The 26,591-nt window shown below is 39.2% G+C and overlaps 1 long non-coding RNA gene across 2 annotated transcripts; it reads right to left on the bottom strand.

The window, feature by feature from the left end:
- Positions 1 to 2,008: 2,008 nt before the first annotated feature.
- LOC121950894 lies at positions 2,009 to 25,798 on the bottom strand. 2 transcript variants are annotated; one of them, XR_006106359.1, is made up of 3 exons: positions 25,763 to 25,798; positions 14,991 to 15,069; positions 2,009 to 2,650 (listed from the first exon to the last, which is right to left on the bottom strand). It is a non-coding gene; the product is annotated as an uncharacterized LOC121950894 (long non-coding RNA). The 2 variants fall into 2 exon arrangements; XR_006106360.1 differs by lacking the exon at positions 25,763 to 25,798 and adding an exon at positions 17,779 to 17,971.
- Positions 25,799 to 26,591: the final 793 nt, after the last annotated feature.

Here is a 26,591-nt window from a genome sequence, read left to right as displayed (position 1 = left end):
CCGCACAGCATATGGACGCCCCTCGTCGCTCTATGCAAATGGCCGAGACACAGACACATGTTCACAAATGCAGACAAACTACCCTCCTCCCCTCCCGTCCCTCATTAATTGTTCCTCCTAAAACCAGACGCCCCCCCCTTAAATAATAACCTCTCCACTAACACCCCCCACTCCATCTTCCCCATATGAGCGACCCCCCACCCCACAGTCTAGACCCCGCAACCCTCTCTCACTCTTGAACCAGACACCCCAAAAAATCCCCCCTCCTCCTCCTCTCTCTCCTCTCCTCAGCTCCCACGACCAGCAGACAGACCCTATGATTCGCGTGACCGCCATTTTGCTGCCCACAGTAGAGCTAACTGTACAGCAGCTGCCTTGATGGGCGAATGCAAATACGAATGCTGCTTTGTTGCTCAGCCGCTCAGACGACTCTCATCTCTCAACGCCCCCCAAAAAACAAGACCTGCTCAATCAAATGTGACCATGAAATGACGCAAATGCAGGAACGTGAGATATTCATTTATACAACGCTTCAATCCTCTGACTGCATAAACGGCTCCGATTTTATTATGAGATCTGCATGTTCAGTATATTTCAGGTTATTTGAAAGTCTCAAAGAGATGACAAGCAGCTCAGTCGTCCCTCATCTTCCTTTATTCTTCTTCTTCTTCAAAAAAGCATCAATATGATACTTCAAAGTGTTCTGAAGGCGGCAATTTTTGTTACACGGCCTATTTATATGGTTCATATGCAGCCTCTTTTCGAGCAAAATCAGTCACCCCGTGATTTGTTTAGTGCCATGGTAACCAGACACCCATGTGCATGAAAATGAGACTATTATGGTCTGTCTGTCTGGAGTTTGTTGGGCCTATGGATCCCTTTTTAATTAGAGTCTGTGTGCATGTCTGAGCGCGTCTCTGTTTGCTTAATGCTTTCGTCGGTGCATTATGTATGTCCACGTGTAAAAAAAAAAACACTGTGCATGCGTGACAGAGCGCTATCTGATTAAAAAAAACGGGCTTGACTTAATCTTTTGTACAGTGTCACATTTGCATGCGAGGGAATCGCATGCAAACACCATATGGCGCAGTACTCTTGATCTTGCATGCACCCAAAACCTATCAGACACATTTCAGGGTGCAAATACCCCAAGAGAAAAACAGAGACACTTTTAAACATCGCTTCACTTCTTGAACGCTCGCCGCTACGTTCACGGGAGCAATTATCAAGCGGACGCCAATGACATGATGCTTGGAGGTTATGCAAATGCAATTAGCCCCGATTTGCATTCGACAACAGCTAACGGATGCACAGATGGCAGACAACAGAGATGCGCCCGCCATCTTTGGCAGAGGGGAGAGACTGGCGGCCATTTTGTCTGAAGCTGTGCCCATCTGGATGGAAACAACCACGCTGCATTGCTGTGACGACAGTTTGGGAGCTGTGGGTGCACACTGCTGCTGCTGCTGCTCGCTGGCTCTCAAGGCCGAGCATATACAGTCCATTCATACACACAAACGCAGCTCTCTGAGGTGGGAAATGTAAAGAAAGGAGCTCTCTTTATATTATTCAATGCGTTCGGATTTGAGTGGCGTCTTGTAAAAAAAAACACACTTAATTAAACTGTTAACTTCCAAACATCTTCTGCAATCGACATCCTAAAATGATCGCTTCTGATCTAAGCAGGGTGCAAAGTTACACACACACATGCACACTATTTTAGGTAATAAGAGCACATTGAGAGTTGTTCACTGAGTGGAAAATGTGGAGTGCTAAAGAGAGATACTTGCCTTTTTACCATCTCCACTACAAGGTGGGGGAGGGTCGCTCTGCTGTGTGATCTTCTGCGTTCGCTGTTGAGTTTTTTTAAACAGTCTGGAAGTGAATAAGAGACATCACGGAGGGGGGAAAAAAAGCTTCATTTGCCAGTGTTTCTGGTTTTAACAGACAGCTCACCATAGTAACAGCAAGCCAAGAGTGGAGAGAAAATAAAGATCGTACTGTCTCTTTGTCAAATGTAAAAACTGTTTGGGGAATAAACAACGGGCGAGTCGAGGATGGAGAGCGAGTCAAAAGCAGAACTCCCAAACTGGTTTTTAAACAGCCAGAGGCAGAAGGTGGGGGATATGTCAATCTTATGAAGGGGGGAAAAAATCAAGAGAAAGGAATATCCCTGTCGGCGGTCTCTCAACATTCAGTATTATTTGGGGAGAGATCCCCTTCAGCGGAACCACACACAGCCAGTGGAGATCGGGACTGAGGTCCAGTCTAAGGAGCCGGGGCTGCAGCTGAGAGGGCCACGCAGGGCCTGTCCTTTGGAGGTCTGCGGGCCCCTAGGCCACAGACTAACACAGGAAACCCCACTCAGAGCTGTGCAGGCTCTGTGTTTCGTATTGATTTCTCCTGCATGCCGGTAGCTCCAGAGGTGCTTCTCGCCTTCGGGGACCTTCTCCATCTTTCCCAGCCCACTCACTAGCTCCCCGCCTGGGCTTCGCTGGCTCTGCTGGACCCCTGGATGGAGGTACGGGGCCACAGGAGGAGAGGAGGAAGACGAGAGCCCGTGGCAATGATGATGAGCTGCGCCGGGTCTCTGAGTTCAGTCATCTACCAGCCTTTATCCAGCCTTCCAACCACCCACCCTTGTTTCCATCTGAAAAAGGGAAAATAGAGTGTTTTTCAAAATCTCACCTTTGGCATTCAGCATCCCTCTGCTCAATGCAAATGCAAATGTAAACACTAACACTTTGATTAAAAATATATGTGGGAAGAAAACGCCAACTTGCTCTTTTGTAACCTGCCCCAAGGCGCTCGCTGCTATACAGAAACAAATAAAAAATGCTCAGCAGGCTGTATGAAACACAGACACATCCATCTCAGATTTTAAAATGTTTCTTTTTTTTCCAGAAATCATTCATTAAAATCATTACTCTGTTTAGAATTGACGGGCATTATGTTTAGTCATTTTTCACCGTGTCTTATGACTGGCATAATAAAACAGTTTTGATGCTAAACGAATAATTTGCGTGGATTCCTTCAGTGCTGTGAAGTTTTCTGAAAGCATTCTGTTATCATGCTAATACAACATCGTCCTTTATGTGTCGCTTTGTTCTTTTCTATAAGAAAAACGAATTGCAGGGGCCTCCTTCAGTAACCATACACCCACTGGCCCCCATTTCTAGAACAAACCAGCACATTCAGCTCAGTGTGGTTTGCTGGAAAATTAATAGGGACATGGAAAGTAAGGGGTTAAAGTGTGCAAGGTCAGTTATTGGATGGTTTGTTCTGGAGTTGGCTGTTATGTGCATGTTTTCATCATATAATAGGGGTGCACCCGCGTAGCCCCTGGCTTGGCCGGTGCAGGGGAGTGACGTGGGGTGAGATTGGGTGAGCCGGAGGAAGATTCAGACACAATGCACCCATTGAGAGGGTTCAGACATGGGTGTTAACTCCCCATTCCTTCACACACAATAGGGCCCCCCACTAGAGCCGGCGTAGGGGACAATGTTGGTTCAGGGCAGCCCTCCACCCGGTAAAAAAGAAAAGAGCTGCATTATTAAGATGGGAGGAGAGGGAAGGATGGGTGAGGGGGAGGAGAGGGGCGAGAAAAGGAGATAGAGGGATATGTTTGTGTATGAGGAGGCCTGCCTGTGACCCATGGCTTTGGACTTGAGGAACAAAACACACATCGCAGCAGCATCAGGCATCCTTAAATATTTACAAAACTTCAATATTCAGCGTTATTATTCTAACATTTAACAAGATGGTCATCATCAGCTTGTTCAGTGAATATGGTCAGATTTCGCTTGCTTCCTTTTGGCTCATCTTGTCCATCTTATTATATTTAATAGAAAAATCAACATTTGGCCAAATAACGACAATTGGAAATCAGCCATATCGCTCATAGCAAGGGCATCCAAACTTTTTTGAATGGGGTCCTGATTAGATAATGTGAAAAGTACCTGGGGGCCAACTGCGTCTCACATGAAATGGGTTATTTAAAAAAAAAAAAAATCCCATAAAAATGAGACAAATGCAACTGTTTCATCGCTCAGTGAAAATGTATTAAACTTTTCACCAAAGGGAAAGAATGCAAAGTGATTTTGCTTATTGATTAACCAATATTGGCCACATCTAGTAGAATTTGAGAGTTAAGCTGAGGGCCATTTAAAAACTGGTTTGAGGGCCACAACTGGCTCCTGGGGCAGACTTGGGCATGTATGTCTTACAGCAACACAGGTAACATTTAAAAAAAAAAAAAATTCAGTGCATGTCTCATTTTAGGAAAAAACATTATTCTTATCATATAAGCCAAATCATTACAGAGAGTATTAACAGAAGTCTTGTTAAAAGTGTTAAGACTGTATACATGTGTACATTGTGTATGGGTACAAAAAACATAAAAACACTGTCCAAAACTGTCCAGTAACAACTGCGATGTATACATGAAATACAGGCAAAAGAAAAAGCCCTACTAACTGTATTTGATCCTGCTTAAATAATTCATAAAATTACTCTAATTAAGCTATTGCAGCAACCAAGAACATTTGACAGAACTCTTTCATAACAAATGCAATAACTTTGCTATATCTGGAAACAGCATTCACACTGAAAACACATCTTTTACTGTCTGTACTTTGCATGTTGTGTTATTTATAATATGTATTGTGATTTTACTTTTTTTTTTTTTTTACCAACCAGTGAAGCTGAAGGTTAGTTATTATTATTATTATTATTATTATTATTATTATTATTATTCCAGCATATGTACAGTGATATATTACATAAATACATATTTTAAAAAATAGATAAAATACAGACTGTTAATCAATTTTCTATAACCACATAAATCAGTATTAAGGCATTTTTTTTTACTGTCAAAGATCATGTTAGAATCATTAACACACTATGCATACGAAACTTAAGGAATGCCAGTGATGCCAGTGTATCCACACTGTCCGCGCCTGTTGATTAGAGCTGCAATAATCAATTGGCAAGTTGTCAACTATTAACTTGATCAGCAACTAAATGATAATTGAAAAAACGGTTTGAGCTATTCACTGACCAATTACCAATTACTTACATTTTATATACCAAACAAGGATTTCATTCATTTAGAAAATGATCAATACATTGACTGATTTAAAAAAAATCATTGTTAGTTGCAGCCCAACTTTTGATGCATATTGACTCGAAAAACTCAGTGCATGCCTATTTTATAAAATAACACATTATTGAGTACAGGATAAACCTGTTGCTGCAAATACACCATAGAACCACAATGTTGGCTGGCTTGAATTTCACTAGTGACCTTTTTTGCACGTCATACCCCTCTCTCTTTCACAGTGTCTGTCTGCCAAAAAAAAAAAAAAAAATCTAAAAAACAGAAGCTTGGTGCATGTTGTGCTGTGCATGTAGGGGTGACATATTGGCAACAGTTTGTAAAATCAGCACCATTTTCTTACAGCAGTCGACAATTGTCAACGTTTCCTGAAGCGCTTGAAGCACCATTTGAAATGAAACACTAAAAATGTATTTTGTACATTTCAAAGGTGTCTCTGAAACACAGGCCCAGTTGTGAGTTTGATTTACACCCTTTGAATAAAATGACAGATTGGGGAGTTTATCTGCAGCCTTTAATGGCATCATGTTTGCAGCACGGAGCAGGAATCGCATCCTCCAATGACTTCAGCATTTTTTTTTAAAAAAAACATCTTAAGCGTTCCTCCAAAGACCGTATAACAAGCATTTGCTTGTTCGTAGCTGCTTGTTATATACTCTGTGGTTGTAAAGGAACACTGTTTTGGGAGTCGGTTTGGGAGTGAAGCTGACAGCGTTAACAAGCCGTTGGTAATGTAAGTGTATACGCTTTTATTCTGCCTTCCTCCTCCAGACAGGTAAAATCTCCTCTGGCTCAACAAAGAGGGGGTTCTGCTTAAAATGTATAAAGGAAGCTATCAGTTTGTTTGAGGCCATGAGGCAGTATAGGTGGCGAGGCGAGGAGGGGGGTGTAGGGGCATAAAATGTTTATGGAGATCCTGTGTCTCTCTGGGAGCCTAATAGAATCCTGTGGCTGCAGTGAGAGCTCATTGTGCCAGCGTAAAGGATTACACTGGTAAACTGGTAAAACAGGGGAAAGAGTCCAAACACTCTCTGCCTCCTATGGAGAGGCAACGAACCATCGAACAATGAGAGAGGGGAGAGTATACTGCAAGCTGACTCATTTCATCAATGCAAAAAAAAAAAAAAAGAGAGAGAGAGAGACGCGGAGAAAGTAGTGTGAGAGGAGGGAGATGGAGGAAATAGATTAGGCAGTTCATATTCATGCATGTGCACAGAAAAAATCACCTGGAAGTGGAGGGAAGGATGGGAAAGAAGAGGAGCAGAAGGGGCTGCATGGACCCCAGTTTCAGTAGTAGAAGGTAATATGGGGAAATGATGTCTGTCTTGCTTGTCTGTCTGCATCCTGAGTGACAGTTTACAATCTCTGAGGCAGCAGGCAGGCCCAGCAGGTCGGCTCTTTGGCTCCGCACAATCCCTCATTTCTCAACCTATTTTTTTCTCTCTCTCTCTCTCTCTCTCTCTCTCTCTCTCTCTCTCTCTCTCCTCTCTCTCCACCTCTGGCTCTCATCTGTTTCCATCTCTAATCTCCACATCCAACACCTGTCCTCTGCATTTTATCTACATCTTAAAAATAACGTTTCCTCTCACTGTTCACAACTGATGACCAATTACTTTAACCATTATCTTTGCTGTCCTTGTGCTGATCGACAACATGCCAGTCCTATCCATGGGCGGATTATGAGACAATGAGCTGATGGGCACACATATGCAAAGGGCCCCACCACCTCTGCTAAATAGTAGGCGAGTAAATGTTTCTGTTTAAATTTTTCCTTTTGCTATTTTTATTTGGTAATTTTTATTTAAAAACAAATTCAATAATTTAGCAGGCCAATTAATGTTACCTTTTATATCCAATGTCTATACTCTTTTATTGTAAATCTGTATGCTTTATTATGTTTTGCATTTTATTGCTCTGTAAAGCACTTTTAATTCCCCTGTTGTATAAAATGTGCTATACAAATAGGGTAAAGCTGCCTTGCTTTTTTTTTTATTTTGTTTTTGGCCAAAAAAGATAAAAACGTCTAAATAACTGTAAATAAATAAAACTAGATTAATCTGTCAGAAAACACTTTTTGGAAGAAGCGTTTTTATTTTAACTGAAATAATGATGATTTTCCTGAAAACTTCAGAGCTATCTGACTGGAAGACAAACTTCTTAAGAAGACATTGTAACAAAAGTATAAAAATCAGCTCAATAGTATCTGTCAGGTATCATAAACAAAACCACTGTCTTTGTATTCAAGACAGATACAACATGCTAACGTTAGTAGCATAAGCCTATGGCATTTTACAGTGCATAAATTAGCTTAGCAGCTAGCAGACTTTTCCTCTGCTCATAACTTAATCAATTTACATGTATTATCTATGCTTTCTCTTACTCACCGCTGGTTAAAGTCACTGAATCTTCCAACAGAAGAAAATGGATGAATCTAGTCAGCATGCATTTTTTCTAGTCCAACATTGTTGACACAAAGCAGCTAAGAGCTAGCAAGAAGTTATCAAAGCGAGATGTCCGGCACATGTACATCCTGTTTCCTGAGTACGGCTTTTGTTTACATATGACGTGCTCTGTCTGTTCACATCCATTTTCTCTGAAAACAAACAATTTATTCCCCAGTAAATAGAGTTATCCTCATGGTCTTTCTCTTGTCTGCTGCCATCATCTGACCGACACTGTGGCGGTGACACATAATTTCAAAATAAAGGCACATCTTAAAGAGGATGATAAGGATTATTCTTCTGAATTTGCATATGTGATCGTTGCTCATTTTTACATTTTTCCATAACAATGAGGCACAGAGAGTTTGTGGTGATTTTGCATCTTTTTGTAGTTGTAATGCATCTTTTTGAAGATTTGTATCTCTTTGAAACACATTCATGAGATACTGCTACTTTGTCTAAATATAATGAAGTACCCTCCTGCATCTGCTTTGGATGTTCAGGGCAGTGTGCCAGTTTATGCCTGTTAAATGCATTGTCTTATGTCAACTTATGTTTTCACAGGAAATGTTCATTTTCTGCTCGTTTTGTGCATACGATCTTTTTCATAATAGTAAAATATTGAGTTTTTGGGTTTATTTCATTAGTTTTAGGCAACAAAAGTCCATGGCAAGGTTTAGAAAAGAAAAAAAAAACTGTGGTTACTTCTTGCTCACCTGGTACAGTATGCATCCCAGCCGCCACCCCTCACACCCTCTCCATATGGACTTTCTTGCTCTTTATATTACAGTAGTTGCCAGCGACTTCACACACTGCCACAGAGGGTGCCTCTGTGTGTCCGTGTCTGACGCTGACATCCACTGACAAAGCAGCAGTATTTGTTGTTAGTTGGGAATGTGATCAGATTGCTCTTTGAGGTGATTTTGTGTTTTTATTTGTTGTTGTTTCTCATCGGTTGGTCTCTTGTTGGTACCTGTTAATTTGACATTTGACATTTTGCAGGTGAAGGCCATGGGGGCCGCTGACACTTTGGGTCCGTGAGCTTTTGCCCGTGCCCAGATGGTATGTTCAGTAATCCATCCATACTAACAAGTTTTAGGTTTCCTGATAGGGAAGCTGCACAATAAAGATTTCTGACAGGCTGGCTCTTCTTTAGTGAGTTGGCTTCATCTCATAACCATAAATGATGAGCTGAATCACCCTCTCTCTCTGTCTGCACTCAGCCTCCCATTCATCAGAAAACTCATAACTCATTTTAAAAAGCGTCACCACCTTTCATACTAAACCAGTGGATGAATTATTAGCTAACTTTTCCAAAAAAAACAGCATCCAGTTTCTCTACTTCAGTATCTGTTGTAGTGTTAAATAAAAGGAAAAAAATAGGGTCAGATATGTATTGATACATATAGAATTTGAATATATGAAATGGTTTCATTTTTTGCAATATCATTACATTGCTAACAGCTGCACTTTCTTGCTCTCTAACTGTTGTTTACTACAGTCTTTCTGCTGTTCTATGCTAAAGTTGTCATCATGTTATAACCTTATTTTACAATCCTGAAGTCAATAAAGTTGGGACACTTTAATGTTTTTTGCAAATATACATTTTTTATGAATTTGATGCTTGCAACATGTTGGGACAGCAGCATTTTCCACTGTGTTTGTCTTTTAACAACAGTCAGCGAGCGTAATTGAGGACTCTGATTGTTCAAGTTTTTTTTTTCAATTTTTTCAAGTCTTTCTAAAGATTTACAAGCTGGCCTAAACAAATCTTCAAGATTTAAAGACTATCTGTGTGTAAGAATGGGCCCAAATCCCATCTGAACACTGTGAGACATTAGTTCCTTCATACAGGAAGTGTTTTGAAGCTGGGATTGTAAACAGAGGCTTCTCTGAGTAGTAAATAAATTTAACGTTCATTTTTTTATATTTTTTCTCAATTGAAATGTTCAAATGTACCTATCAGTGTAGTTTTATTGGGTTAATACTGGTCTGAATTTCATGTGAATGCTGCGCTGAGAAAATGTGTGATGGACATACAGTTGTGAATGTTTATTTTCACTACTGTTTGTCAAAAAGGATTCTCAAATCATTACATTCTTCTTTTACGTGTACAGCGTTCCAACTTTAGAATCAGGGTTATTCATCATTTAAAAGAAAATTTAAATTTCATGCCCTCAATGCCAGATTTCTCCTGTGCTATTAAAAATGCATCCCTGTCACTTAGAAATTTCATTTATGCGTTACTAAACTTCTTTCTTAATTAGTTGTGCCAGTTGTTCAGAGACAATTCTACAGTTCTACAATTTCATTTAGCAGACGCTTTTATCCAAAGCGACGTACAACACAAGCAAGAATTTAGACTTAAGGAAAAAACCCGTTTGCTGATTTATTTAGTATCAACTTTTTTGTAACTTGTCAGATATGTATGTTGCAAAATTTTATTGATTATGTTGATAGAAAACTTTGCTTACTTTGTTCGAAATCAAAATGTATTTGCTGTTTCAAATTAGTTGTATATCAAAATCCATACTTTGCACACAATTTAATGGACAACATTTCCAAACTTTTCCATGTTTTTTTTTTTTTTTTTTTTTTCATTTTTGGCAGTTTTTAAATAAAGTAGATGCAAATGTTATTCAAACATAATTTCAGTTAGCATGCATGCAGGAAGAAAAAGAAAAAAATGTAAATGATGGTAAATAAATAGTCAACACACCACAGAAACTTGCTGTTATGTTAAATTAAATGGAAGGTTATGCACGAAGGGTTACTGTTAACAATTTCCTTGCACACAGCAAAATTGCATGACTTTTCCCAAACCTTTAATGATTTTTACTAATTTCATGACTTTTGGAAATGTGATTGTGAAATTCCATGACTTTACCTGGTTTTCCATGACGGTGGGAACCCTAAACATAATTTCTAGGAGACAGGGATGTGAGTATGGTATCGATGTTTTTCAAGGTATTGTATCAAAGTTAGAAATTCCAGTATCGTGACACAGCTAATTTGTTGAGAACAAATTCACAGAGGTTTTATTGGAGTCACTACAAATCTCAGAGGTGACGACCTCCTCCCAACATCTGATGAGCATGATGATCCCCATATATTTCTCAGAGTTTACATGCAAGTAAAGCATTATTCTCCTCTCATCTGCAGCTCAAATAGAAACCACGCTGAGCATAATGCATCATCTGCATTCTGCAACCTGCCACGCTGAAAGACTCCTCTCTCCTCCGCGCTCTCTTCATCTCTGTTCCTTCAAAGGCTGCCGAGAGTGCATTCAAACAGCAGGATACACACTCAGCTAACAAACCTCATTAAGGGCCCATACACACTTTCTCAATGCTAACACTAGCTGTCACACATCCCCTCTCAATGCACACACTGGTGGCCACACTGGCCACAACAAAGCATCTTTACAGAGCTAATTAGAAGGGTCCCCCTCTCTATTTGGAACTCATCTGAATAGGAGGGAAGATGATAACGAGGAGGAGAGAAGGAGATAGAGATGGAGGGACAGGCGGGAGAAAGGGAGAGAAAGAAGAAAGGATGCTTGCTAATATACTCAAAGGAGATAGCAGTTTTTCACGGGGTGGAATTAAAGTGAGGAGCTCTCGCAGGCAGGGGGACCTGAATTAGTGTGACACCGCTCTGTGCAGGTCTGGTGCAGCGGGGAGGGAACTGAGTGCTGCACCGATTTGATTGGTGTGCCAGTATCTGGAGAGAGATAGAGGGAAGGAATGGGTGTGACACCGGCTTCATGGGGAAGGCAGAAAAAGAGCAGCTGGACGGCATTTCAGAAAAGCTGTGTGAGAGACTCTGCTCTTAAACACAAACGAGCCATTAAAAAAAGTGAAAAATACAAAAAAAGAAATCAAGGCAGCAAATAAACTAAATAACTGCTTTTCTCTTTCTTTGCTTTTTGTTTGCATGCGAGATATTGTTGCAATGCATTCGATTATTCTGATAAAAGAGATGGCGATCTGTGTTCTTCAACTCTTAAAACAATGCTGTTGTCTTTCTACTCCTTATTTAGAGAACAGAAGGTCACAGTGAGAGTTCAGCTCCAAAAACATTCCTCCATAGTTGCCATATCTTCCTCCAACCCTCCTCCATTTCATGTTTAAATTTTTCTTTTGTGCACCTTAAAGCAAGCTGTTTGTGTGTGTGTGTGTGTGTGTGTGTGTGTGTGTGTGTGTGTGTGTGTGTGTGCGTGTGTGTGTGCAGGCAGACAATGCCAAGTTGACAGTTAGGGTCTCAGCTCAAGCACAAGGCCAAGTTTGTCTCTGCAGACTGACTAAGAGGACTCATCAACAACTGCAGAAGAAAAAACATCCCGATTTCTTCAAAACTGCCTCAAAATTTTTTGCGTTAAAACGTAAAAAAATAGACAATTAATATGGTTAAAAAATTAACAATTTACACAATTGTGAAAGTGATTGTGTTAAAATGTTTTAAGAGCTGAATGCACTATGTAATCTATTTCAAAATGAACACACACAGAATATCGCAATCCAGCCTTTTTTTTTTATCTTCAAAAAATGTTGAGTTCAAGTTGAAGTTATGACCTAATTGTTGTCCCATCAAGCCCAGTGGCCCCTGATGAGAGTGCAAAGCATTCTGGGAGAATAGCAGGTGTCCCCCCCCTCCCTCCCCTCCCCTGTCACAGAGCTTCCCAGACAGCTTGTTAATTTGCACAACTTTTACACACATCTCTGCCTCTATGTGTGTATGTATGCGTGTGTATATATTAGCGATGGGACTTGACCCTAGCGAGCTGCAGCAGTGTTTCGCGTCTTGCTGGGCGTGGGAAAAAGACGGGACCCCTTTTCACAGCTGCCTCGGACGAGGCCTGGGCTGCTGGGGGCCCCCTGTACCCCCTCTACACACACCCCCCGATCCCCCTTGTCCGACTCACCCCCCTCACCAACCACCTCCTCCTCCTTCCATCCCATTCAGGCTCCGGCCTACTGGCTTTCAAAAGCAGGACCCCCTTCCCAGCCCTTCATAAATACATCTCATTATTCAAGCCCTAGTTTGCATAGGGATTCCAAAGAGATCTCCACTCTGCTCGTGAGGCCTGAAGCCCCTCAGCCTTTTGGACCGCACAAGTGCAAATTTCGACTTAGTAATCTCCCTGTGTTAATATTTGTTTTAAAACGCCGTGTGCACACTTGCAAAACTATTAAACCAACACTGCAACCATCTTAAAATTTCTATTTTTATGCAGCTTCCTCATAAAATTTCTCCCCTTTTTTAATCAATTAATTAATTTATTTGATAGTCTGATGCAATTTAACATAGTTCCAATACAGAGTATGAGACTGATGTATGGCACAAAGAGTTTATAGCTATTGCTAATTTTTTCTCTAAAGTTGGGCTTTTACATACAAACCTACAGTGTTATTAAAATAATGAGCTTCAAACATCATAACATGGAAGGCAGGATAAAATACATATACCATAATACGCATACTACAGTACATATACCACAATACATATTGCAGTACACACACCACAATACACTAATAAACTTGAACAAATAGCTCCTGGAAATTTACAGCACAGTCAGCTGAGAGTGTGTACAGCTCTGTTGTGAATAATTTCAATTCTGGAGTCATTTGATTTCAGTTGGCAAAGCCTTCCCGAGTTGACAGCCCTTTCTAGAAAAAGCTGATTGTCCAAATTTTGATTTATGATATGCTATTTTGATATTTTAACAATATCCATTTACACTGCTCGAAGTTACTCTGTTACTTTTTTAGAAACGTGACAGAAAATGTGAAGAAACTAAAGCCGGTGAAAAGAGAGTTTAGCATGACTATTAGCAAGTGCTCTGCTAGTCTGTATTCCATCTGCCATCGGCTATTGTACAGTACCTCACACACACACACACACACACACAAACACACACACACACTTCAAACCCCCCCTCCACAGCACCCCCCCTACCCCCACCCCATTCGCTGCAATGCATTACTGCAGAGATTTATCTCCTATCAGCCTGTATAATACTGAGGTTATAATTTACATCCACTTTAGAAAACAGCAGCACAGGCCGGCCCTTGCATATGCTAATATAAAGCTTGGGAAAATCTGGGCGACTCAAAGAACTCCACACTAAATTTGAATAACTGAGCTTTATATTGAGCCTCAAGGTTGTGGAACCATGAAGATTTGACCTTGCTAACAATATGTACTTATTGTTTAATTCCTAATGCTCGACTATTAAAGGAGGAATTGGAGGGAACGAACTGACAACCTTAAAGCTGGGAACATTTCTGCCACGATAGAACTGAAATAGCATCTTCCAGGCTCACGTTTCTCCTCCTTAGAAGCCTTAAATTTGGGAATTTTAAAAATATCTCACCGCTCTGATCTTGCAATGTGTTTTCTTTGCAAATTCACAGTATTTCCAGGCATTTTGACTCATTGTGCATATGCTATATCTTTGTGCATATTTTGCTCACAGTAATCAGGAGACTCTGGATGAGGGGAGGGCGCCTCGTGAAGGCATTAGGGCCAAAAAGGACAGAGCCACCCAAACGCTCTTTCCACATGAGCAGGTCCAAACCTTGCCCGCACTCTCCTAACGGGATAAAGAACCGCAGCAAAGATTACACGGCCACCTCCCCTGCACCTACCACACACTCTACCTGACAAATAGGATCATAGTGTTTAAAGGGATAAAACGCTGAATGTATGTGAATGAAAGAGAGGTGTGTGTGTGTGTGTGTGTGTGTGTGTGTGTGTGTGTGTGTGTGTGTGTGTGTGTGTGTGTGTGTGTGGAGGATGGGGGGGCTGATGTGCAGTGGAAACATGTTAATACTTCAAAAGAATGATGGGATTCAACATGGAGGTCTTACCTCACACCGTTTACACTCTGTAGCTGTAGGCTACTGCAGCCCCACACTGTATGTATGCATTCTGCTATTTATACATGAATGATGTAAAACTGACATTTACACTGTGCGCAAATAAAACCAGCCATAAATGTCCCTCTTAATGCCCCTTTTGGTTTGAATAAGACACGGATGATTACTACAGGGCTGCATGCTTTAAAAAGCATTCTTGATGCAAGATACAAAATCCTCAATATTTCAAAATTCAGGTTTCAGTCTTTTTTCGCACACATACACACACACATACACACACACACACAGGCACAAGCATTCTCACAGCTCTGCAAAATATGGACAACAATCAAGCAGCCTTTCTGCACCATCGTTGGAACTATCTGCAAGCCTCCAGCATGTTGAAGTTTGACCTGAACCTGCCTCTTAACTCCATGGACTCATGGTTATACCCAAAATATAAAACACAGAAACTGCTTGAGCATTTTGGCAACAGTAGTGTTGCACATGTGGAAATAACAGCTGAACCACTTCTCTACATGCATGTGTTCTTAGTTTAAAAATATTTACCTGCAAGCTCCTCATCTTGTCTGGTGGCACTTTGTCTTCGCTGTGAGCTGATGCAAACTTCGGTGCTGACGTCATGTTCCTTTTAAGAAAAAAGAGAAAGAGAATGTGTGAAATCAATGCTTTAATAAAGCAGCATATTTCAGGAATAAATTGCAAGGCAGTGGAGGGGAATATAAAAGTGGGGAAATAAATACAGCGTTGTTGACCTTGCAGCTAACAGCACTCCACCAAACTTGGCAGGTGTTTTTCTCCCACGCACTTCTCATTATTTTGCTTCTTTGGAAGGTTAAATATATTTTCTGTTGCATGAAAAATAAGTCAAGCTTGATAAAACTGTTTTCGGGAAAAGCAAGAACTGGAAAATGTGACGGAAAAGCCACACTAAGTTGGAAAGTATACCACAAAGCATTGAGCGTGCTTCATCTGGGCAGCAGTTGCTAAGCTACTGAATATTGAACACAAAGATGTCGTAGACAGAATAGAGTCTAAATTCTCGAAATCATCCCTGCTATGACCATGAAATCAAACCAAAAGATAGAGAATACATAATCCCAATATTTTAATCCCTGATTTTCTTTGTATCGCAACAAGATGGAGGACATGGAGGTCAAACCGTGTGTGTTCACTGGCTCAATCTGTACACTGGCTCTCGTATGCAAACTTCACACATACACAGTCACACATGATCCAAGCACTCTTGTTTAACGGCGCACATCAAATATTGTCAGTCATGGTCTAAATAGAGCATGCTGGGACTTCAGGGATATTCAGTCATCTCCAAGGCTTGCTGATTCCGCTCTAAGAATAGATCAAACTCTGAGCCGATGTCCTATTTTGTTCTTATCTAGCAGGCAAACACAAAAATAATCCACCCAGTGAAAACACAAATTTGAGCATATCTGCCATGTCTGACTCGAATTCAGTGATGAAAGCATGTTCGAAATGGGCTGAAGATGATCGTGCACAGTCTCTTTTTGCTCTAGTGGGATTTTGATGTGTTGTTCCCTGCAGGTTCGGGCAGCAAAAACCCCAAACTGCACTGACATGATGCAAAAGCACTGTTGTTATCAGGCATGTTAGCACACTTAAGTTCACTCCTATACTCCCTGCTTGTGCTCTAATAAGGCTTCATCTTGCACCAAGTGATGTGCATGTGCATCCAATTATACATCACACTCCTAATGTCAAGTAAATTACAGCCAGGGGACATCACTTATAGCCTACACTACTCATGAAGGAAAAACACTCAGTGTTAGAGGAGTCTGGGAGTCTATAGTGGATGCAGCTCTGCAGGGTAATTATTGTCTTAAATGAACTTCTGGGCCTGTAAAAATCACAAACATGTGAGATCTTAAAAGCGATCTAATGCTGCTGCTGCTGCCAACATCATCACGTGAGTCCTGGATTGACCAATCGCGCGAATCCTTTAACTATTTCTGTCTCTGAACCCTCAAGATATTAATGTTACAGCACCCACACAGTTTTGACAACTGCACAACAGATGTGGTTTTTAACTATGTTTTCCCACATGCATCACTAGCTTAAGTTGAGCCCACTGATCCTGAACAGGCCCCAGCAGCATCACCGCGATGCCCAAAACACGAAGCAGCAACATGCACGCCCTCACAGACACGCAGGTGGCTCCTCTGAACGTGCCAACACCTGTCCACATGTGGTGGACACTAAAATCACGCTTTTTGGCTCAGTGGAGTCTCCCCTCCCCAACAGCACCACCACTCCTCCTCATCGGCAGCCGCTTCGTGCAGCCTCCCTCAGCATCCGTCCCTCCTGCTTCTTCTTCCCGCTGCTGCTGCTGCCCGCCCCGGCATCTCCTCCTCCATGCCGAGGCGAGAGGAAGGAAGCCCCATGCTCCGAAGTGCTCGGCGTCAGTTCGTACTTTCGGTTCTCTAGCTTTATGAAATTAAAACTCATACAGCTAGATAACCAAAGACACAAACTAACCCGTCGTCTCTTAAAGGGGCCGCCTCTCCTCCGATACAAACAGAGAGAGGAGAGGAGAGAGGAGAGAGGGAGAGAGAGAGCCTGTCTATGGTCACATTGCACTGAGAGCCACACACACACACACACACACACACACACACACAGAGAGAGAGAGAGAGAGAGAGAGGGAGAGAGAGGGATGCAACAAAGCTGCTGCTCGGCATCATAAAAGCTTTTATTTATCATGAAATGAGTTGAAATTAAGTTTAACCACACGCATGTAACTCTGACTCCCATGTATAGTTTGACACACACACACACACACACACACACACACACACACACACACACACACACACGCACTTTGATTGCCTATTAGCTCCATCACCATCAACTTAATAGCATCACCACAGTAAACTGATGCTGCTGAAACCAACATCACCACTTTGGTGCTGAAGCAGCATCTTGTTTTACAAAGCAGCACAAGTGCATGATGCACCTAGAGGCCGCACACACCAACCTCGTCTTTTTGCAACCCTGTCAAAAACCATTTATGCATACATATAAAAACATTTTAAGGAGTTCAGGCTGCATTTGGTTAACATTGTGGGCTCATACTGCTACATTAGAGCTATTATTACGCGGCGTCAGGCCTAGAAGACAACAGAACTTCCCATAAACCAGCCTCAAATAATATCACAGCTGTAGTTTACATCCGTGGGAAACACAATGCCACAGTCAATGTGATAAAATACAGAACAAAGCCCATTAATTATAATTTAAGGTTAATTTTTATATCACATCAACTCAAAAAAGAGAACAAAAATAATGCCAGCATCCCACTTACTTGCACACCAGGCTAACTCCACTCCACTACAGTCGTTATCCTCCAGCTATTTCAAATCCCGCCTTCGTTTAATCAGAGCCTGCATGCGCCTGAGCGCGCCAGGTTAGAGAATATGGTTTAGATTAAAGAAAAGACAAAGTATTACTGAAGCTGCAAAGAGAGCTCCTATCTCTCTATAGACTTGCATATGTCCTCTCCCTCACACACGCGAGCTGCGACTGACAAGTGCAGAGAGTCCACACGGTGAGCAGAGGGGAGAAACTCCGCCTCAGAGAGAGAAAGAGAGGGAGAGAGAGAGAGAGAGGGAGAGAGAGAGAGAGAGAGGCGGGAATCTGAAATCATTAAAGCCAATTTGAAAATGAATGCAAGTGTGTTTAAATCAAGACTTTACTCTTAACAGTTGTGCCCCATTAATAAAATACGGAGTCGTGCGTAAAATCATTGGCAAATGGAGCAGGGTCGAACATGATCCATCGAGAACAATGGCTGATTTTTTTTTGTTTTAATTAACAAGATATTTTAAAATTTTAGATTTTGGAAAATAAGTTTTGTGGGGATCGTTTGCTTTATGAATAAATAAATAAATAAATAAATAAATAAACTATGCTCTGTACTCCTGTAGAGACCATGTATAAGGACCACAAACTTCATAAAATTAATTTAAATGAAAAACACATTATTCTCTAATCTCTTTTTTATAGCTAAAATTCTGATTCAGACATCATCAAGACACAGAAGTTATAGTTCAATCTCATATTGGATATGCTATATTTACTGTAACTCTAATCAAAAAATGCTAAACAAAACGCAAAAGCTCACAACTTTTGCAAAGACAAAATACTATCGCTATGAGATATTTTAGTCAGTCATCTGTCCTCTTTTGTGCGCGTGCTGCAAAATGCTGATTAAATTCATTTTAAGGGGACAAAAAGGCCAATTAGCTGCCCTACAATCTCCTTACCTGTTCACACAAACTGATTATAGCTGCTGGGGGTTATTGTTTGCCATTATTGTCACATTATCATACGAATTACACCTTCAATAGCCTTGTTAGAGCATTTGACAACAATATTAAAGTATATCTTGTAATCAATGCTGTTTCCAGGATGCAGAGACTCCAGAAAGGATGAGAAAATGTTGCTCCGTTTATTATTTTAATAGACTAATATACAAAAACTCGCTGTTCCGAGCAGAGGAATTCAGGGTTTCTGTCCTTGGTGCAGAAAAGGCCCACGCCTTTAGCCAAACCCCTGATAGCAAATTCAGGCAATATGCAGCCTTATCGATTGTGATATTATGATATGAGTGATATCTGAGGCTGAGGAGATGAGATAGTGCGCGCGATAACAATCACACCCTTTGATAAAAGGAGCCAGTGGCAGAGACAAGACCCGAATAGCAACTTGCAATATCTCTCAAAGTTTGAAAGGATATTTAAAAAGGGGCTGGAATCTCTCTCTCTCTCTCTCTCTCTCTGTGTGTGTGTGTGTGTGTGTGTGTGTGTGCAGGTAAACCAATAAAGGAAGCAGCGAGCTACAGTCTGGGTTTCCAAACGAAGCTTGCATCAGATAGCAGTTACATATCTGATTATTGCGCATGGGCAATCTGTTAGTATCATGGAGGTGCAGCTCTCCTGTCATCCTGCTGCTGCTGCACACACAGATCCGGCTCTACTGTATGAATCCTTTTCTACTCTGCATCATTTATAAATAGATGCAATCAGCTGTGGCCTCTGCTGCTGTCATCCTGTAATTGAACTTACACCACGTTGTGCTGGTGCCACGGTTTAAGATGAGCGGGAAGGCCTTCACAATTATATATATATATATATATAAAAATCATTGCTGGTACATTAGCATGAGAGCTGTGCTCATTTTGATTGGATGCACAATCCTCATTGCTCCTGAGCATGCGCGACCAGAGTGCACGTGCATGCCTATATTGTAGCATATCTGCTTGCAAACTATCCTATTCAATGTATTCATAAAAACAACAGTAAATGTTACAATCACCACTGTTTTTTTAATTTCTAAAATGCGTTTACAAAATGAATTATTGAATAAATAAAAATAAGATGATGGACTTAATATTTTGTCTCCTATATGTTGTCTCCTACACATATTATCTCCAACTCATTTTGTCTCCCTCACATTTTATCCCTGTCACATTTTGTCTCCTACATTTTGTCTCCAACTCATTTTGTCTCCCTCACAGTTTATCCCTGTCACATTTTGTCTCCTACATTTTGTCACCAACTCATTTTGTCTTCTACATTTTGTTTCCAACTCATTTTGTCCTTAACACATTTTGTTGTTTAAATGTTGTCCTCTACACATTTTTTCTGCTATGCATTTTGTTTGCTAAACATTTTGTCTACAACTCATTTTTTGTCTCCTACACATTTTGTCCCCAGCACCTTTTGTCTTCTACATTTTGTCTCCTATTTTGTCTTCTATGCATTTTGTTTGCTACATATTTTGATCTCAAACACATTTTGGCTCAAACACATTTTGTCTTCTACATTTTGTCTCCAGCACATTTGGTCTTTTACACATTTTGTCTTTTACACAGTTGGTTTCCCACAAATTTAACATTTTTTTTTGTCATACATTTTTAACCAATTAAATAACATCTAAACACTCTAGAGCAGCCCTGTGAAATATCTTAGAAAACGTCTTTGTTTTTTCATAAAATAAAACAATTTGAAACTTTTGTTAATTCAGAACCATTTATAACATGCTTTGTTAAGCCATTAACAGACTAAAATCACATAATATAACCGTATTCAGTCACTGTACTGAAGGTTTGAAACATTTGTTGAATTAGGTGTCTGTGTGTGTCCTCAGATGGATTTTCCCACAAACAAGTGACAGGGAAAATTTAACCCCCCACCTCCCTCCTTTCTCACCTCCCCCACCACAGGCCCCCCCCCCAAAAAGAAAGAAGTCAACATCAAGTTCAACAACGTGCCGGAGAGAAATTTACATGACAATCAGGTCTGGGATCCTCGAGTTCCCCCCACCCTGCACAACAGAGTCTGGCGTCAGCCCCGCTACACTTTCCCAGGCTCACAACAATATCTCTCTGCTGAACTCTGCACTGCAGCGCTGCCTGGGGCCTCCTCCTCCTCCTCCACCTCCTCCTCCACCACCACCCTCACCTCCTCCTTCTCCACTACTACACATGAATACTTCTCACATGAGCACATGGCAGCGAAGAGCCTCATTAAATATTCCGGAGTTTGCATGAACTTTAATGCAGACTGATTGATATGCATGAAGGGGAAAATGTCTAAGATATGTCTGGTGATGTGGTTCTCAAGAGGCCATATAGTATTTTACAATATGTTATAATGTTACTGTAATATTACAGTTACAATTTGCTTATAGTTCTGGAAATAAATTAAATCAGTCACAAAAAATATTTTTACAAGAATAAACAGATTTGTAGAAGGTTTTTAGGCTTTGCTAAAATTTCTAGTTACTTCTCAGCATCTGAAGGTTACACACACACACACACACACACACACACACACACACACACACACACACAGTAAAATATGTCCTCTTACTGAAACATATATCTGTACAATTAAAATAAAAATATAAATAAAGAAATAACATGTTGCATTTATGTGAAATTATACTTACATTTTACTTTACTTAAATCCAAAAATTTTGCCCACAAAGATTCTCTGGATTTTAGAAATACGAAGGCTAATTGAGTGTATTTTATCATTTGTCTCAAAACGCGTCCTTTCTGCGCTCCATCCAAATAAACTGGGCTCGATATTCACAGAGTGATCTGCCTCCTATAACCTGCGTGGCAAAAGTGCACCACAGCGCCTGCTGTTTGAAACAAATTTCCTTTAAATCTTATTTTTTTTCTTTTACATGCTGCATAAACGGAGAGCTGTCTGCCATATTATGTAGAAAAATCCCCTCTTACCGGATAAAGCGGGTCAGACAGGAGTGTGAGAGCTGCAGGCAGCGAGAGAGGCGAGGGGAGGGAGGATGATGATGATGGTGATGGTGATGATGATGGGGAGGAGGAGGAGGGAACAGAGCCGGCTCAGGGCCTATCAAATGTGTCAAACAGGCCCTATGATATTTGGGGGGAATAAACGGGAATATAAAACAGCCTGAAAGTAGGTTGCTGCTGGTTTTGTTTTTATCATAGAAATTAGAAAAGCATCGTCAGAAGCCTGTTGCTACACTTATTAGAGCCACACTGGAAAATTGTAACGATATAGGGAGGTCAGCGTCCTAGACAAATAGCCTCTAGTGTAAAATCTGATATTTTTTAATGAAAAAAAAGAAAGACAAAAAAAAAAAAGAAAATCCAACATCTCTAATTTGTGTTACTTTTCTCAAAATATGCATTTTTTGTGAGTCAATTTATAAATATTGCTTTTTTAAATTTCCTTGAACCCAAAATTGTCTGTTACTGTTTAATTAAAATACTGCACACGAATTTATTGAATTACATTTTTTTGTATTATTTAACACGCTTTTTTTTTTATGGAGGAACCATATATGGGATGAAATCCTCTAATATCCAGGATCAACCATTTTATACCTTCATTTACAAATCGATATAGTGAAGGTAAGTAAAGACTTAACATCACAGACTATTATAGGCTTTTTCAGTCTTACATACGGGACAAAGATTCAAAAATGATTCAGATACAGAAAAAAAATCTAATAATGTACTGTATGTAGGTTGCTACTTAGCAGTAATGCATGCTGGGTGACTACAGCCTATTTATGACCGATGTGTAAGCCTGGTATTTACATTAAGGTAATAATAACTGCAGTAACATTATTGTTTATCTTTGACCACTTCTCACCTGCAGACCAAGAAACTGTGTTTGTTTCAGCAGCAGGATACATTAGTTTTAACTGTGTAGATCCAAAAAATACACGATACGTTGCAAACCTCGTTTCTAAAAGGCACATGTTAAAATTAATACAGTGAAGCCTACAGTAAAAAAAAAGGCATCTACAGGATGAAACAGCGACACACTTTGGTAAGAATCGACAGGACCGTTTACAGTACAGTGACACCGTGGTTTTGCTTTATACGGATTTAATTATTGAAGAAAGCTTGTTTATGTTTCCACTGAGATAAAAAAAAAAAAAATGAATAAAAACAAAACTAGAAAACCCAAATTTAATCTGGTGCAAAGCTGATTATATACTGTATATTTAAGTGAAAACGTGTTATACCAAAGTCTAGAGTTGAATATCCAAATGTCTCCATTTATGGAATAAAATGCATATTTTTAGTACAAGAAATAGTAACGTCTTGGAAACTTTGTAAAATATATAAAGGAAAATGGTGTTAAGAAATCAAATAATAATAAAAAAGATATGTTTCATATTAATATAATAAACTAATAGGCCATGTGAAATGTGGGGAATAATGTTAGATATGTAAGTTTAGATTAATTAACATTTCTTCAGTACATTATTTAAGTTTTTATCATGAGTTAACCTGTTGAAACTGGAACTAAAATAAAAGGTTGAAAGATTTAAAGGTGATTGCATCACAGGTGGAAATACTTTGTATTGTAAATGCTTTATCATCATCATCATCATTATTATTATTATTATTATTATTATTATTATTATTATTATTATTATTATTATTATTATTATTTATTATTATTATTATCATCATCAGGCTGCAGGCAGAGAAAACTTGAAAAATAAGTGTAATGATGTTTAATTCACATAGCTACAAAATGACATATTCCTAATCTTTCTTGCCATTATTTCTCACACAGCAGATGACAATAAGTCTGTACTGTAATGATTATAAAAAATTTTCAAGGAGTGAAACAGTATGAGCATTTATTCGTTTCCAATGCCTGTGAGGCTGACATACTGTTAGATAAATTGTATTTTAATTTTAAAAAAAGTGTGCAATTTCTAATCATGACAAAATGTTGGTCTATATGTTCTTTAGCATCTTCTGTGATATTAAAGCAGTCTTACAATTTTGCCTGAATAAAAAGCATGCTCATATTCAACACACTGCAAAATTTAAAAGCAAACCACTATTGTGGTCATTCAGCTAATACTGTAAATGTAAAATAAGAGTTTTTCGGGCCTACTGCATGTTTGAATGTTTAGTTTGTACATATTTAACTTATTTTGATGTTCTAAAATATATTTTTTTTTACCATTAATCAATAGGATTTCATGTTTCACGTTTTCAAGCAGATAACTATGCATGTTGGCATGATTTAATTTGCTTTTTGACTGTACTGTAGGCTACACTTTATCCCAAAATAAGCCCCCCTCACAGTTTAAACTAATAGCACCATATTATTTAATGCAGGAGAAAGGAATTAAAGAGTATCTTATTGAGTACGGCATATCGACCTTAAAAACACTTCGTTCATTTACAATAAATTTTAAACTCACTCAACTTAGTTAATGTTTTCTTTATTTTAGTGAAGCATCAGAATTGTGCAGGGCTGATCTATAATGAGAAAATAATTTACTCTGAGTTTTTTGTAATGATTTTAGCGTTTTCACTCACAAAGAAACAGCTCAAAGGTCATAAAGATATTTCGAGAATTTATTTTCCAACTTCTGTGTAAAACAAATGTGATGTTTGTTTTAAAATGCTATCGTGAACAGTATCACTTCTTTTATTAAACATTGAGCACATTATTAATTTTTCAGTGATCATGTTGATATTTTTTCTGCAGTTTTTCGGTTATTTGAATTAAATGTAGAAAAGGGGGATCTGAAACCAATTTTTGACAGAAATATATAAATGTTTTATTTCTTTATGTTCTTATGGGCTGTGTCTCCTTTAAAAAACTGTCTGCCAACAATATTTGTGTTAATGTTTCATGTTAAAGCTCGCAGGCCTCATTTTAGACTGAATCCACTCTGCTTAACTCAGCTCAATACAGCATCAGGCTCAAGTTTGGCCTGTGTGAGGATAATTTTTTTAAGTCATCTAAGAAATAGACATGTACAGTATGTTTTACAATTTTAACATTAGTGAAAATAGCCTATTATTTTATTCTGAATCTAGTATTTGGCAATTAAAATGTTGTTTGTGCATTTAAATTTACATTCGTAGACTGGGTTGTAGAATACTGCCATAAATACAATTTGTGAACAATTACATTTTAAAGTCAACAAGATTGCATTGTTGGGTTTTTAAAAGACAGAGAAAAGAAGTTGTTAAATGCAAGACTAAGAATACACTGAGAAAGTATTTCTGAATATGGCCTGTACTGTCTATAATTTATGACAATTTTAATACTAAAATATATATTTTAAAGAGAAAATATTCTATATGAATACACTCATTTTCAATTTTGTTCCGATCTCGTTGGGTCAGCGGCTAAATTTTATTGATAAAGATATATATAAATATATATAAATTAAAGTTATGGCCTGTGAGGTTTTAACAGAGGCAACTTAACAAATATGAGGCTTAATACTGTGTTCATTAAAAGCATACACTTTGTTATAAGTTATCTGCATCAGACAGTTAATAAATAAATAAAAATTAGGGAAAAAAATGCTAAATTTATAATTAAACTGAATAAGTAGGGCAGTCTTTTTTTTCGCCTCATTGACAATGTTAGTTTTAGCCAATAGCCAGTGCACTTAAATATGAGATTTACACACATTCCAATTAAACATAGCCTTAACGTTATATTTCAGGAGCAGAGAAAGAAGCATATTGCTCAAAATGATGTAAAGAAGTCATAATGATGATAAATAAATAAATCAATCTACAGCAAGTACCCAAAATGAAGAAATCATTGCACTGATGAAACGTTAAGACGGTGAACTTTTCCCCAAACAAACACAATGTTAAAAACTTCTCACAGTAAAATTTCAGACATTTGTGTGAATGTTTAAGTATCTTTAGTCAGGACAGGCCCTGTGTGATAAACATTTAGCCAAACTTTCAAGTATTCATGCATTAAACAGAGTAAACTTCTTACCGCAGGCTCGTGCAGAGAGACCTGTTAATTCCTCCTCTGCCTGGTGTGAAAGAGGGAGAGCGAGCCCGAGCCCTCGTGCCTTAATTTGAAGCAGGCTGGGTTTTATGATAATCAGAGCTGACACCGACCTGTGCGCCATGAATAGAGGAGGGCACCCTCAAGCCTGCGTTCCCACGAGCCGCATTCCTGCGGTCAAGTTCAAGCTCAAAGCGCGAGCCACGATTACTATGCGAGGCGTGCCGCGTGGCTAATTCCAAAAAGGCGCGCACTCCCCGCCGTGGGAGAGTTCGTCACCTTGTATTCAAATGCAGCAGCAGATAGATAGATAGGCCCACTGTGAGGCTGTCATCAACATTCAAACAAACAGCAAGACAAAAGGCTTCTAAAACTGTAAATAAGTAAACAAACAACAAAAAAAATGTCATTTCAAAATTGTTTACTAAAATGAAAAGTTACAATGTTTCTTAATGGCTAAAACAATGTTGTTGTTTTTTTTTTTTTGGTCTCTGTTTTCTAGTATTACAACATTTTTAATGTTTTTATTGGTGCAGATATAATGGGCCTAAATATTAACCAAACAAAAGAAAGAAAAAAAGAGACCAATAGCTCTGGCGTGATGATCATGTAATGCTTTTTAATATTTGCATTAATATTTGTAGCCTCTCTCAGTTGATTTTTTTCTTCTTAAGATGGTAACTAACTTGCAGTAATTCAATTTTAATTTAGAGTCCTCAAATAATAATAATAATCGAATCTTTGACAAAGAAAAAACATTAGGAAATGAGAATTATTGTGTAAATATTTCACATTTTGGCACAAACTTCACAAT

Source organism: Plectropomus leopardus, chromosome 12 (assembly GCF_008729295.1).
Source record: "Plectropomus leopardus isolate mb chromosome 12, YSFRI_Pleo_2.0, whole genome shotgun sequence".
In the NCBI taxonomy this organism is placed as follows: Eukaryota; Metazoa; Chordata; class Actinopteri; order Perciformes; family Serranidae; genus Plectropomus; species Plectropomus leopardus.
This window is presented reverse-complemented; position numbering and strand designations above follow the sequence as displayed.